This window comes from Pteronotus mesoamericanus, unplaced genomic scaffold (genome assembly GCF_021234165.1).
Source record: "Pteronotus mesoamericanus isolate MK-2021 breed Mesoamerican mustached bat unplaced genomic scaffold, CSHL_Meso_final contig_20, whole genome shotgun sequence".
Classification (NCBI taxonomy): Eukaryota; Metazoa; Chordata; class Mammalia; order Chiroptera; family Mormoopidae; genus Pteronotus; species Pteronotus mesoamericanus.
The window spans coordinates 40656824-40671397 of NW_026555085.1; the positions used below are offsets into that span (position 1 = coordinate 40656824).

Consider the following 14574-nt stretch of genomic DNA (forward strand, 5'->3'; position numbering starts at 1 on the left):
ACGAGGGGGAATAAACACGAGTCATCGCAAACACTTCTTCTGTTTGCCAGGAGAGGGGCATGGCTCTTCCCTCTAGGGGGAGAGTAGGCCCCAAACCTCCATGTCCAAAGGCTTTCACTGAGAACCATATGCACCGGGGTGTACAACAAAGCTCATCAATCAATGTCAAGAGGCTGTGTTTACAGAAAAATAGAGATCATGGATAACAATTGGAGGAACACAAGAGATCTGCCTCAGGTCAGGGTCTATGAATAATATAAATCTCCTTCCCAGTACCAGTATGAGCCAGTTATCATCACTTTTGAGGGAAGAACAAGGCATGCTTAGAGGAACATAATTCTAGGCCTGATTGTCCCTGGCAACCACCTGATCCAGTTTAGGGCTGTACCTGCCTTTAGTGTTGTTTCAAGCCTGAGCCAGGTGGGTGGGGCAGAGCCACCAAGAGATAAGGAGACTTCTTTCAGGTAGAATGAGGACCCCGGCCATGTCCAAGCCGAGCTGAGAGGCACGGGCCTTTTTGCCCTTTCTCCGTGTCCCCCAAGGCCTTGTCTGCTGCCCATACTGGCCAGTGTCTGGTTTAGGTCGTCCCTCCTCTTGAGAGAACTTACCCATCATCAATAATCGACCATCACAGGGCCAAGCAGAGTCATGTGAGCGAGGCAGAGGGGACAGGTTTTGTCTCGTCAGTGGCCTGTTTTCCCAAGGCCTCCTTGATTATTTTCAGCCTTGGGGCCCTATTGCCTGTGGGTAAGGCTATAGTCCTTGAAACCAGATGGGATGGTTCCCAACAGTTCTTCCTAAATTGTTTTAAATAGGAAAGCCCATTTTTCTCTTTACGGTCGATTTTTACAATTTCATATCTTGTTTGACATGGTTTCTTACTCATATACATTTGAGTTTTGGGACTTGTCATTCAGAGTGATACTAGTTACTCGGATGTGTGATGTGGGAATGTTTTAAAACCAGTGAAACCCCATTGCATAAATTTGGTTATTCTGAAGGTTAGTTCAGGTCCCTACACATGTGGTATATTTGGTTAATTGCTTTCATTGTAAAAGTGAAAGCAGCATTATATTCGGATATTCAGATTATTTAATATTCCTGTGTTAATTGGTCCGCGATGCTGAGACTAACGTTGCTAGCATGATATGATACAACCATTGTAATGATACAAACAACCCTGCTTATATCCCCTTCCATCATTTGATAGTTAGCTTTATAATGGCCATTACTCTTTCTGAAATCTCTCTGGACATAATCCAGTCAGAAGAAAATTGCCCCTATTTCATCTCTCTGGGTAATGATAAAGCGCCCCAGTTTCTTTCACACAATCCTTGATGTTTTTCTAGTCAGATATAGGTGCCTTTGAATTGAAAGGTGCTTTCATATTAACCTCCCTGTTTTTTTCTTCTTTTCTTTGTAACCCGCGGTTAGCATTTTGTTATGTCCCTTTGGTGATGTCCCAAGACCATTCCTGTCCATCTCGTGTAAGAATGATTGATCTGCCAGTTGGATGGGAAAAATTAATTCTGCTAGAAGGTTTGAAAGGAAATGTGCTCAACTGGAAAGAGTATGTGGATTCTCTAGTAACCTCAGTTTTGAAATAGGTCCTCCTCGGAAAGGCTCTCCTGGATGCTCCCTCTACCATCGCTCTTTAGCCCCAGAGTCTTTCTCCCTCACATGATTCTGTTGAACTGCTCTCATAGCCCTTGAAATGTCGGCATATGTCTTGTTTATTTATTGTCCTTCTTCCCCAATAAAGGCCAGCTTCCTGAGCTTGAGGACCATGTCCGGCTTGTTCATGCCTGTAATCCCAGGGCCCAGAAGCATGCCTGGCACTAAACAGGAAGTGAATAATGTAATGAAATGATTGCCCCACCCCCAAGCATCACTGTTAGGCAACAGTGTTTGAAGGAGAATGATATTCTTGCTGCTTTATGTTGTATAGAGATATTTCTAGTCATAAAGACTGAAAAGTTGAATTGCTGCCTTTTATACACCACCACTCTGATTTGTTGACCAAAAAACAAAAAGATTTGGCTTTGTAAATTAACTGATATTATATGCTGTTATCCTTCACATTTCTACTATGTATCCTTTTGACAATGTTAACTTCTTTTGAATAATCTAGTGATGCTTTTTTCCTCCTCATAAATCTCTAGTGAGGCTAAAGCAGACACTGACAGTTATATAGTTATCAATGCAGTTTCGTAGAATGAATAGACTGTTAAGTGAGTACAGCGGATTCTCTGAAGGAAAATATTTCTTTCTTTAAAATGTTAAGTGATTTCTATAATTTGATACCTTTAAATTGTATTTTAGTATCTAAAGAGTTGTAGTTTCCTCTCAGAGCAATAATTCTTAAACATCTGGTTGTATTTTCAAAGAAAATTAGTATAATTGGTTTAAAGTTTTTCATTTCCTTGTTTGGCGTGAAATATTTCAAAATATTTTTAAAAAATGTACAACCTTGTCTTAAAAGTTTTCAAACTGTAATAAGGTTATTTAAAGTTTTGTAAGTGAGAGAGTCTGTGTCCATGACCTGGCCAGTCCTCTTGGCCACGTTACATGGCATCATAGGCAAATATGGGGAAGCATATTAAATTTCTAAAGAAATGTTAGGCATGTATTGTAAATGCTGTATTCACAATCAGTAAGGGACTGAGCTGGCCTTTAGGAAACAGTTAAATTTCTCAGCTAGTTTGTCATGCATTTTGGTGGGCCTTACTTAAAGTTGTTGTTGCAAACACATTTTATTTTGATAATTTAGTGTAATTAACTTTATAGCACAAATTAGTTTATGTTTTGTTAAGGGGTTATCATCTCTTCGTGAATGAGTTCACAGCTCACCAAAACATCGTTGAATTTAAAACAGACATTAAAATAGAGATTAACTACTGCTAATGAATTTTCTGTTCCATTTGAATCTGAACACTTGTGAAAATTAAAACATTACAATCAACACTTACTGCCAAAAAAAAAAGCAGTTGAAAATGAAAGCTATAAGCAGAAATCATCTAGTTTATAATAGTTTTGGATTTTTAAATCTATCAATGTTCATGAAAGTGTTCGACATGGTGTTTTAGTTTGCCAAAATGTGAGAGAATTTGCATTGATTAGGGAAGTGTTGAATATTTGATTTTTCTTCCAAGTTAATGTTAAAGAAGGCACTTTACTTTTAATTCTTGATCCATTTGAAGATAAACTTTTCTGTTTCAATGTTTGAGCGTATCATATAATACTTATTATTAACATAGTTCTGTATTGCTGATGGCACCAAGAATCTCTTTGTCTTTATGAAAACTATTAGGTGAATATATAATTTATGACTATTCTTTTAAGAGCATCTACATATTTATGTTTTAAGAAGGGCCTTGAGATGACTAACATTTCAAAATCCACATTGATATCACCCACAGTCATAGTGGTGTCATTGTTTAAAACAAGTCCTGATTATTTCCTATCTATTGAAAAGATTAGTTTGCCCATTTCATAGCTACATTTGTGCATTTCTTTCTTGGGTTGTATTTAAATTCCCATCTTAGAATACGAGAAATATAAAGTACTCAACTATGCCTGTATCCTTTGGTGCTCTCTGAACAAGCCACACAAAAATCTCAGTTTTCCCTGAGATGGTTTGTATTATCAAATTTTCTAGCACCATTTTTTCCTTTTTTCCACGTTTTGAAATACCAATGGTTAGCTCTATATTAGCAGTTAACTTGAAACTTACTCCTACCTTTATAGCTCGTCACTGAAGAATCTCCTGCCTCTGCACCCTGACAATAAATTTATGCATTATCTTTTTAACCATGAACTGTTCTGGGCATAGATTTCTACCTAAGTATGCATAACAGATCAAATTGAATGTATTTCGTGAATAGTATTCCAATATGACACAATCTTAGAGTTTATTAAAACCAGCTTTCCTGTGGCAGTTCCAAAAACGTAGTTCAGGTACAGTAAAATAATGAAGTACTATATGCAATTGTTGATAAAATAGTCTTTTAATATGGTGGAATGTTTGTTTTGTATGCAGTTACCATTTCGCCTAATAAATGCAGTGTTCATTTTAATAAAACCCATGTATTTTATAAAACTAGGACCCTGACTAACCTGTGTTTACACCAAATCATAGGTAACACAGGTGAAGCTAAGTCCTCCTGTTAGTGAGCTTGCTACCTGGATACCTTCTTAGCTTCAGAGAACCACAGTATCTTTTTTCTTCTTTTCCCTCCTCACTTTCCTCCCTCTCTCCCTTTCCCTTTGTCTTTCTTGACAGTTTTCTCTAGGCTGGCCTCAGCAAACATGTAGATTTTTGTAGCAAAACTAGGATTCTTCTCTCACCATAGACAAACTAAACATTGTTCCGGTAGTTTGTGTTTATGAAAGCCTCCTTCATTCTAGTAAGCAAGGATTAGAAGTGCGCTGTAATAGTGGGAAAAGGTAAAAGGAATGAGGCTGGATATAGGCAAACATTTTCTTTTTCACATGGTTGATAAAAAATATATAGAATTAATACCATTTGAAAAGCATTTTTAAAGTGTTCTCATTTATCAGTATGAAGTCTATGTGTTTGTGTTTCCCTCTAAAGAATATTTGAATTAACTTTTTTACTGATGTTTTTTAAAAAATGGTGTAATGGGATAGGGTGTTGTATATGAAACTTCTCCTATGTTGTTAATTCCTTCCAATGCTATCATAGCTTACCGTAGTTTTAATGGTGCTGTTAGGGGATAATTTGCTAAAGTTGAAATGAGGGGGATTATTATGACATGTTCTTCTCCAAACCTGAAATGAAGACAAAAAAAAGACAAACCGGGGGGTGGGGTGGGGGGGGGCAAGGGAGTGTCCATAAAACATTTTTAAATGATTTCCCCTAAGAGTAAGCCCAATTTTCATTTTTTCCTTCAGAACAAATGTCTTCAAAAAACCCCCTCCATTTTGAAATGTTGGTTATCCTGTTTGAAGAAACTTGCTTGCTTTGTTACTTAAAATTGAACAAAATATTACTTGTTCATCGATGAAGAAGGATTTAGTTAATAGACTGAATGAGAGTTATGTCTAACATCACTATTGTGTTACCGCTATTAAAAAGATTATTTAAGAACCAAAGTGTGCCTCACTTGCTTCCAGCTGAAGAATTTGTTTTTCTTGGGGACACTCAGCCTCTAAAGTAATGATTTCTCAGAGGATAAAATTTCATGTTATACAAACAGAGGTGTTTCCCTTGAGATATTGGAAAGGGTAGGTGGTGGGCCTATCAGGTGAATACTAGTTTGTTTGTTGAAAGTTTTTTTCCTTATAACTATGAAGCCAACAGTCTCTCTACTGTCTGCAATATTTTAAAACTGATAACTATTTCATAGACAAAATTCTAAAGTCCATATTTATTACTTTATTTTGCTTTTTGCTGTCATAAAGGTAGAGTATGGTCACCTGTAATAATACTTATCTTTTTATGCTATACGAGTCAAGAGTTTTAAGTGTGATTTCATATTTGCATTGGTTTTCATGAAGTTTTTGGTTATCTGTATGTCAGATAGAACTGGCATCTATATTAGAGTGTATTTATCTAGCGAAGAAATGTTCAGATATGTACAGTAAGTGACCACAAAGTTTCAGCTTCCATGTCAGGCTGAGGAGAGGTCATCTGGTAGGGAGTAGGAAGTTAGGCCCACTTCTGTTTGTCCAATTGTTTGAAAAAAAAAAAAGTTATTCCCATTTTGACCAATTCCCATTACCTAGGGCCTGAGTAGGAAGCTTGCCGTAAAGACAGAGAGGACTTATTTTTTAGAACAAATTCTGGAATTTTTCTCATGAGTTTTGTAAATGATCTCTTGTGAATACCAAAAACTTATTACACACCTTTTTATTGTGCAAAATGTTTAGTTCTGCTCTCATGATAGAATCAAGAAACATGTTAAGGACTAGATGTTTGAAATGCTGACTTTTCTGGTAAAAGCCATATGTTGTCAAGTAGGTGATAGATGCATTTTCTCACACAGCACTATGCATGTCTATTATATGTCAAGGTAAACCTATGTGAATTTTCTAGCTAATCAGACCTTGAAAACCACAACCAGTTCTGTCATTAATTGTGCTGTTATATTTGTTTAGCTTTAAATTATATTGTAGATTTGTTGTTTTCAGTTACAGTGTAAAGGGAAGTGGAAAATGTATGAAGTTGTGCTGAAACAAAATTCTGAAATGAAACATGAGCTATGCTGTGAAACAAATATTGCAGTGTGAACATATGGAACAAAGCAGCCTTTTGGGGGCAGAAAAAATATCTGTCGGGTGGCAGCACTACTTATATTTGAGATTCACAGATTATCAGTGTTAGCAAATGATGATGCTTAGAAAAGGGCAGAATTTCTAGTATGCGTGGCAAGAATTGTAAATAGAGGTTTATTTTATTAAAACTAGGAAGTAACAGTCATACAGGAAAAAGTCTTCACATGATACTACCAAAACTCAAAGGGGAATTCTGTTGTATCATGGCTTCAGTTAGTGGATTTACATAACCCTACGTCAAGATCCGTACTGAGGTAATGCTACTGTAATCAATCTAACAGGCAGATGGAGAAAAGAGTTTTCAAAACTAGCTACGTCCAATTATGAGTTACAACTGAGTAAGTCTGGTAAAAATATATGATACAGAGACAAAAGAAACTAAAAACTAGGGCAGAACATAGGCAATTTTTAAAATTCTTAGAGAATGTCTAACCCAACTTCCTACTTCCTGTGCCCTGATATCTTGCATACTTATGACTGTGCCCTCGCAAACCTACACATGGAACAGGCACCTGCTTCTGCGGAAGAATCGACAAGGCCTAGAGCAAGTTACAAAAAGATTCTAAAGGCAGTCAACACTGCTGTACCAAGACCTCTCTTGCAAATAGTAGTCCACAGTAAGATGAGAACAGAAAGAGTGCTGTCTCCCTCCCTTCCTCCTCCCCCTCTCCTTTCTTATTTAATGGAAGTAGAAATTCTTCAGACTTCAGCATCCTCCCCTGGGAAGGTCAATCCTTCTGTAATTTTGTTCATATTCTTTTATTCACATTGCATATATTTTTCTCTTATCAATAATGAGGTTAATTGGCTTTTGTTTTAATGTTTTTGTTAATAAGGCAATGTGCAGTCCATTGCTCCTTTTTTTTTTGTTTAGGGAATTGCACCAATTCATAAGGTGATGCTATAGACCAAGTTTTTCATTTGCTCATACAGACTTTTAGTTTCTTAGAGCTGTGTGTCTATTTTGCCTCTGCTTTTTATTACACAAATAAAAGATCCATTTGTGGGGTCTCCAAGAAAATATTAATAGGAGCATCCTATCCTTAAAGGATTGTTCCAAGAATGTTCCAAGTTTTTCAGTAGTTTTTTTAAAAAACCTATACATTTTAAGGTTTTAAAAATGTTGTAGCTAAGTAATCAAGAAATTCAATTACAGATAATATTGGACCATTGAGGTGTAAACTAGATAGGTAATTACCTTGAAAGAGATACATTTTTTTCTAAAGGTTTTTTTTTCTCCGTAGCTTATTTTTTAACCATTTGTTACTGATTTGGTGGTATTCTGTTTAAGGAAAATGAGGAATATAAAAAAATGAAAATATGGTAAAGGACATATGACCAACATTTTTTTATCATTTTTATGCCAGACATCATTCTAAAATCTTTACTGGGTTATTTAATTTACATATTTACATGTTTACATAAATATTTACTATTAACACAAAACTATTAACAGAGAATGATACTATGAAATAGGAACCACTATGTGTTTTATAGATGAAGGAACTGAGGCACAGGAAATTTAGCAACTTGATCAAGGTCACAGGTTAGTAGGTTGAAGATTTCTAAATATTCTCACAAATACTTAACAGAAGTATGTTTAACTTTTACTAGAGATTATCTGTTATTTTTTTATCAGAAACAAATTTTAGGAAAACTTATTCTGGAATCAGATGGCATTATTTATAACATCATATTATAACATCATATTTATAACATCATATAACAACACTATTTGAGATATTGTTTTTGTTTTTTAACAAGTAGAAGAATTTTTCTATAATTTTTATAATTTTAAAAGGTATATAATGTAAATTTTCAGATGCCAATTCTATATTACACATAGGAGATATTTGGCAAGCAAGTTCTTAGTTCACATTTCTTTAACGAATATAGATAACTAATTGTTAGATGATATGCCTGCATGTTGTGAGCTTTAAGTGTGAAAGTTTTGATCTTTAATTTGATGTTCAACTTGTTTAATTTGATGCCATATCTCAGCATTGGTTAATAACCTTATTTTATACAATGAACAGATCCTCACTTAAAAAATTGCAACCTAACTGAAAGAATCTTCTCTATATTTAATATCCTTTAAATTTTTCTTTTTTACTGTGCCACGGAAGAAAAAAAAGCAGAAATTTAAAAGTCAACATTAAATATTTAAATATTAAAAAGTGAAACATATAGCAAGTTAATGGTATACTATTTATTTTTTAAAAATTGTTTTTATATTAGCAACAAACATGACCAAAGGCTACCAGACAGATAAGGTTCATTGTGATGGTATAAATACTTCGGAAAGGAATATAGATTTTATTTTACTTTAGTTGACTCAGTTAAAAGTACTAGTTAAAAATAACAACATTTAGAAAGCACAACCGTCTGTTCTGTGCCAAGTAGTTTCTAGTCATTAACTGATTTCCCTGGACTCATTATGTGTCTGGTGTTTAGTTTCAGTCATGATTATTTTATTTGGATTAATTGTTGAATAGATTTAAAGTATTCATAAAGCCTTTAGGAAAATTGCACCTCATGTTATTTGGAGCACTGTAGTATTTCAGGTTGGTAATTTGCAGGCCTGAAGACTGGGCATTGTTTGCTGCTTAAGGCAGAGTTTACAACTTGAGCTCTTGAGAAAGGATCCTGTTACCTCCTAAAGCTCAAAATTTCCCTCTAGGCATTGAAGAAGGTAATAAACTCCTTACTTCAAGTCAGTTTTGCTCTCAGCTTTATTTTTAGCTTCTCATTGTTCTAATCTTGTTACTGTACCATCTTTATATTTTCTCTTAACTGTGTTTATTTAACTGGAGATAAGAAAGTATGGAAATAGTGGTCTTTAGATTAGGTTGTTTGCCTAGGCTGATGTTTTAAGGAAGTCAGCTAACCCCATTGTCAACCTGCACCAATGATGATGAAGGTTGTAGGAACATCTAAAATGTCAAAGTGAGAAAATTGGACATGACCTCCTAACAGCTCAAGAAAAATTGGATGAAGTTTAACACCATCTGTGAATGCTTTTGAGACTCAGTCATATATTTTTTCTTTTGTTTCTTCCTCATTCCTCCCAACTCAAGATCTCTCTCCGTCTTTCTCAACAATGCTTTTCTTACTTACAACCTTCTAGACATTTAATTTTCTCCTTTATTCCCTTAAAATACACTTATTTTATAGGCCATTTTTAAGTATCATTCTGGGGGCTTCTTAGCTGTTTGGTAGAAGTTTGGGAGCACAATGTGACCAATGACTGAATTTATCTTGGCCTTAAGGATGAGCAGATGTCACTTCTTAAAGAAAGCTATTGTTGTCTGAATACTTAATGAGTACTTTTGGGAACACTTTTTAGAAAATACAAGTTTTATATTCCAAATCACTTATGGTGGTTAGAAAACATAGCAAGAAGTAATTTTTCCCCCCAAGATTCCAAATGTTTTTAAGGTAACATCACTTCTCTGGTGTGAAACTTTGAATGGTCAGGGGTTAACTGGAGTTGTCATGAAGTGATGCTGTGTCAGATATTTAACCCACAAGTTCCTCCAGTCAAGGTCTATTTATTCTGCTCCACCTCTTTTCAGAAATTTGAAGGAGGAACTGATGTGTCATTAAAGGAGATCAGACACATACATTGTGGATTTCTAATTTTACTTCTGATTGACATTAAAAATACTTAATGCACCATTTCAGACTAAGACATAATCAAACTTAGTGTCACAGTTTAGGCAATTTAACATCTTCATTAAGTTGGAATAATAATTTAATGGAGAAAAAGTAAAGAATGGAAGCAAACTGAAGATTGTTTAATATGAACACAAAGAAATATTACAAAATTTAGAAATTAGTCTAAAATTTTATAAAGACAAGGATAAGTATAATAATAAGTGATGAATTCAAAATAGTTACCATCCTGATAAGATCAGATACTTTAAGTTGCATTTGTGACTTGTCAAGAGTATAAGAAAGTGAACATATTAGCATTGCTCTGGTATTTTCATAGGTTCTTCATTTATACAGAGCTTTTGTAAGATCTAGGTTTTCATTGTTGTCTTAGGTGGGGTAAAGATTGCTGATATTTTTTTTTACCATTGCTGCATTTTGGATTTTGGATTTCTGGGTCTGATGTAATAGATTTGTTATAAATTTTTTATTCTCTAATATCTCCCCAAACTCTTTAATTTAATTTTGTAAAAGTTGTGTAGTTCTGACTTTTCTAGAACAATAAAAATTACCAAAGTTAACTGAAGACAAAAAGGAAAACTAAAATCTTCCTATAATTTGAAAGAAATTAAACCAGCAATTTATCTGCTTTTAAAGAAGTGTCAGGCTCAGTTTATTTTTATAGGTAAGTTTTTCTGGAGCTCAATATTTTATATACAAATTCTTTTAGAAGACAGAAAAGAGAACCTGGCCCATCTTATTTTATAAAGTTAGTATAAAGTTAGAACCAGACAAGGACAATTCAAGAACAGAAAACTGTAGGCCAATCTCACTCATAAGCTTAGATGCAAAGTTTTTATAGCAAACTGAATCAAGAAACATTCAAGACTAAGTTAAACTTATTTTAGAAATGGCAGTTTAACAATGGACAGTCTATTAATGTAGTTTATTACATTAGATGAGTAAAATAAGAAAAACTATATAATCATTTCAGTGGATGCAGGAAGACTATTCAATAATTTTTAGTATGTACTTATCGTTGAACAAAAAAAATTCTTAGCAAATTAATAATTTCCTTTAGCTGATAAAGGTTATCTAGCAAAAACCTACAACAAACATTATATTTAATGGTAAATGTTAGAAACCTTACTTTTAAAATCAGAAACCAGGAAACCCACTGTAATTAATTATATTTATTGTTGCACTACCTGTGTAGCCAGCACAATAAGAGAAGATATGTGTGAATATTTAAAAATCATTTGAGACCATGGAAAAATTACAAAACTTAAGATTATTTTTAGAAAACCAGAATTTTAAATGATTATAAAATACCTATGTTCATAGATAGGGAGATTTACTACAATAATAAGTTGTTGTCCAGCTGATCTGCAGATTCACTCCAACTTTAAATAAAGTCCAAGCAAGTTTTTTTCTTGAAACTTGACAAACGGGTTCTAAAATGTTATAGAAGAATAAGAGCCCAAAATATGTGAAACAGGAAGAACTGGGTGAGGGATATTGTTGATGCAATAGGAACAGCCCATGTATAGAATTCAGTTGTCTTTGTGTCCATCACAAAGCACTCGGATACACAGCAGTCATAGTTCCTGTTCTGTCACTCACTCGCCCGTGGAGCTGAATGACCACATCAAGTCCGTTCAACTTGATCTGTCCTCCTAGTATATTCCTCTTGCCTTACAGAACTGCTTTTAGGGATTAAATGAAAGAAATCACTGACACAGGGCAGGCTCTGACCAGCAGTGACTAAGAAACTACTCAAGAGGCAAACTGCCTGGATCTGAATCCCAGCTCCACCTCTTATTTGCTGTATGATCCCAGCTGGTTATATAATCATCCCTTGCTTCAGTTTTCTCATCTGGAAAATGGGGTAAATAGCAGTACATTCTGCAAAATGTTATTGTGAAGATTAAATGAATTAATACAGACGAGATCGGGTGCGTTCAGGGTGGTATGGCCGTAGACCAAATGAATTAATACATGTAAAACTAGGGCACACAGTACTCAGGAGGTATTAGCTATTACTGTTTTTGTATCTTTACACTGTTTCTTTTTCTAAAAATGCTTTCATCCTTATGCCATCTTTTGAAAATGTATTGGGCTCGATTCAGTGTTAAAGTGCTGGTATCGATATACCCCAGGTGATTAAATCAGCAACTAGCAGGTTTAGTTAACAAGTAACTACTGCACCTATTGTATTTTAAAACACTGTCAGGTTAAAGGTATCATTTTAGTGGGAAGAGACACTTGTCAATGAACAACATGATTAGTGAGACACCAGTACAGTGGAAATATGTGCGTAATACAATCTAAATGTAGAGAAGGGTGCCTGAATGATCCTAAGAAAACCAGTCTGGAAGGCTCATGAAGAATGTAGGGTTTTCTCTGAGACCTGAAGAATGAGCAAGTGTCTTCAGCATGTAAGCAGATACGCCAGCCAGCGCTGATATGACTGGAATGCCATTCACAGGAAGAAGCTATTCAACAACCTTTTACAAGGTTCTGGCAACAGGATACATATTGATGGAAAGACACTGTCAGACGGAGATAAAGAGTTTAGTTTGATGAATGGAAATGACACAGAAACTTATGAAAGCAGATAAATCTGGCGATGACACAACATGCTCTCATGGAAGTATAGCCGTGCGTTTTCCCACGGAGTCACGCAGCTGTGGCTTGGTACCAGCATGAGCGCCCGCTTTGTCCTGACCCCAGCTTCCTCCTAGGAGCTGGCTCCGCGAGTCCTGGAAATTCTCCTTCTGGAGATGGCTCCAAGCCTACCTGCTAATCAAGAGTGAGTGGCTGGTACAGGTAAACCACAGCACATTTCTGAATGATGTTACTGTGAGATCGAGTGAGAGGAAGGTCAGTTTCCAGAAGTATTCCTCATCATGCCAAATTCCAGCCCATCTGAGCTCTGTTCATGAAACAACTTCTCTGTCCTTGATGCAGAACCTTGGTCTTCAAGCCTCTCCTGTCATTTAAGTTACACAACTAGCAGCTTATTCAGCAGCTAGCTTCTTAGGCCTTCAGCTTGTCTACACCACCAGCTTTTCTTTCCCAAGAGGCATAATGGCCTTGGAGACAAAGGCTTTATTCAATTAGACAGATTAGGGCTAGACTCTATTATGTAATAGCTGTGTTTACTTAATAAAGTTATTTTCCATTATAAATCTCAATTTCTTTATCTGTAAAATAGGGATGGCCAATCTAACATACAAGATTACATGAAATAATATATGCAAAGTGCCCAGTACATTGCCAAATGAGTAATAGGAATGTAGCGAGTTGTTTATTCTTTATTTCTTCCCTGTTCTAAAATTGGACTATATCAATAATAAATGTTCCTACCCCCTCCCTGTAGTGTTCTGTGCTGATGACTATTTGTTACATTCTTTTTCACACGTATCACAAAAGCAGCATGCCTCTTTTAAATTTTCAGTAAATTGAAACTTAAGTCTCCAGATGTGTCCATTAATGACTACAAAAATACCTTTTAATGAAAAATATCAATATCATCCTTGAAAGGGTAACAGAGCTACAAAATATATAATTGAGAAAATTTAAAAGTTGGTGCACAGTTAATGATCATGTTGTTGTCCCATTTCTTCCTTTGCACAAGTTAGAGCATATAGCGGTCTGTAAAAGATTTTGTAAGGAAAAATGAAATGAAAAATGAAACTACCTGTCAGGGATATTGCTCCCATCAGGCAAGTTGCTGGACTAGGGTGACTTCTAAGGTTTTATTCATATTCTGTAACTTCAAGATTCTGAAAGAGCAAAAATAACTGGTAGACATGGTTAGCCAGTACTGTCTCACGTTTAGGATAATTTAGTTTGCCATTTAAATTATAAAACAGATGTTAAACCATTTATAATCTTCAATGAGCTATTTTTTAATTGAGTCAACCATTTTAAGAACTTAAGTTGTATTTGTTGTAGATTTCCTTTGAATCATAATGATTTAATTTGTGTATAAATAGTAATTTTAATTTTGTATCATTATGTGGCAAAATATTCAGTCTAATACAAACTTTTTTTTTCCATTTTGCATCATTCTTTTTTCCATATTACATGGTCATTATTCTAATTCTTTACAAGGATAAGAGTATGCTCCTTTTCATCAGAACTTTCCTTCCCAACAGCAAGGTTTACATTTTATGACCATACGATGGGTAACAGCATAAGCAAATGTGTTTATGATGTCCATTCTTATTTAATTTAGCTTTACTCTTAATTAACGGAGAAAATTATGAAATAAATATACCTCCCGCAATGAGTTCTTAAAATACAGTATGAAGCGCCACCAACTTTTGTCTTGATGATTTCTGCTTGCTTTACCTAGAAGTACTGGCAGAAATGAGAGGAAAGTGATCTTATTTGTGTCAGCCCCTCAGTGGCTAACTATTGTCTCCTTGCAGCCCACGTGAGAACTTCGTTACGGAGTGCTTTGTATACTGCCTGCCTGTCTCAGGTACAGACTGCTTTTGACATTGGCTTGCAATGAAGGGCAGACACCATTTAGGAACACCAAACAGTGTGGCTTTTATTCTGTTTGCTTTTAGACGTTCCAAGTTTGCTTTTCCCACAAGAGAGTCTTGGGGT

General features: G+C 35.1%; 1 protein-coding gene across 2 annotated transcripts in view; it reads left to right on the forward strand.

The window, feature by feature from the left end:
• Positions 1–14574, forward strand: part of BCKDHB (branched chain keto acid dehydrogenase E1 subunit beta) — a 195346-nt gene that overhangs the window by 152458 nt on the left and 28314 nt on the right. The gene's annotated exons all lie outside the window — the stretch shown is intronic.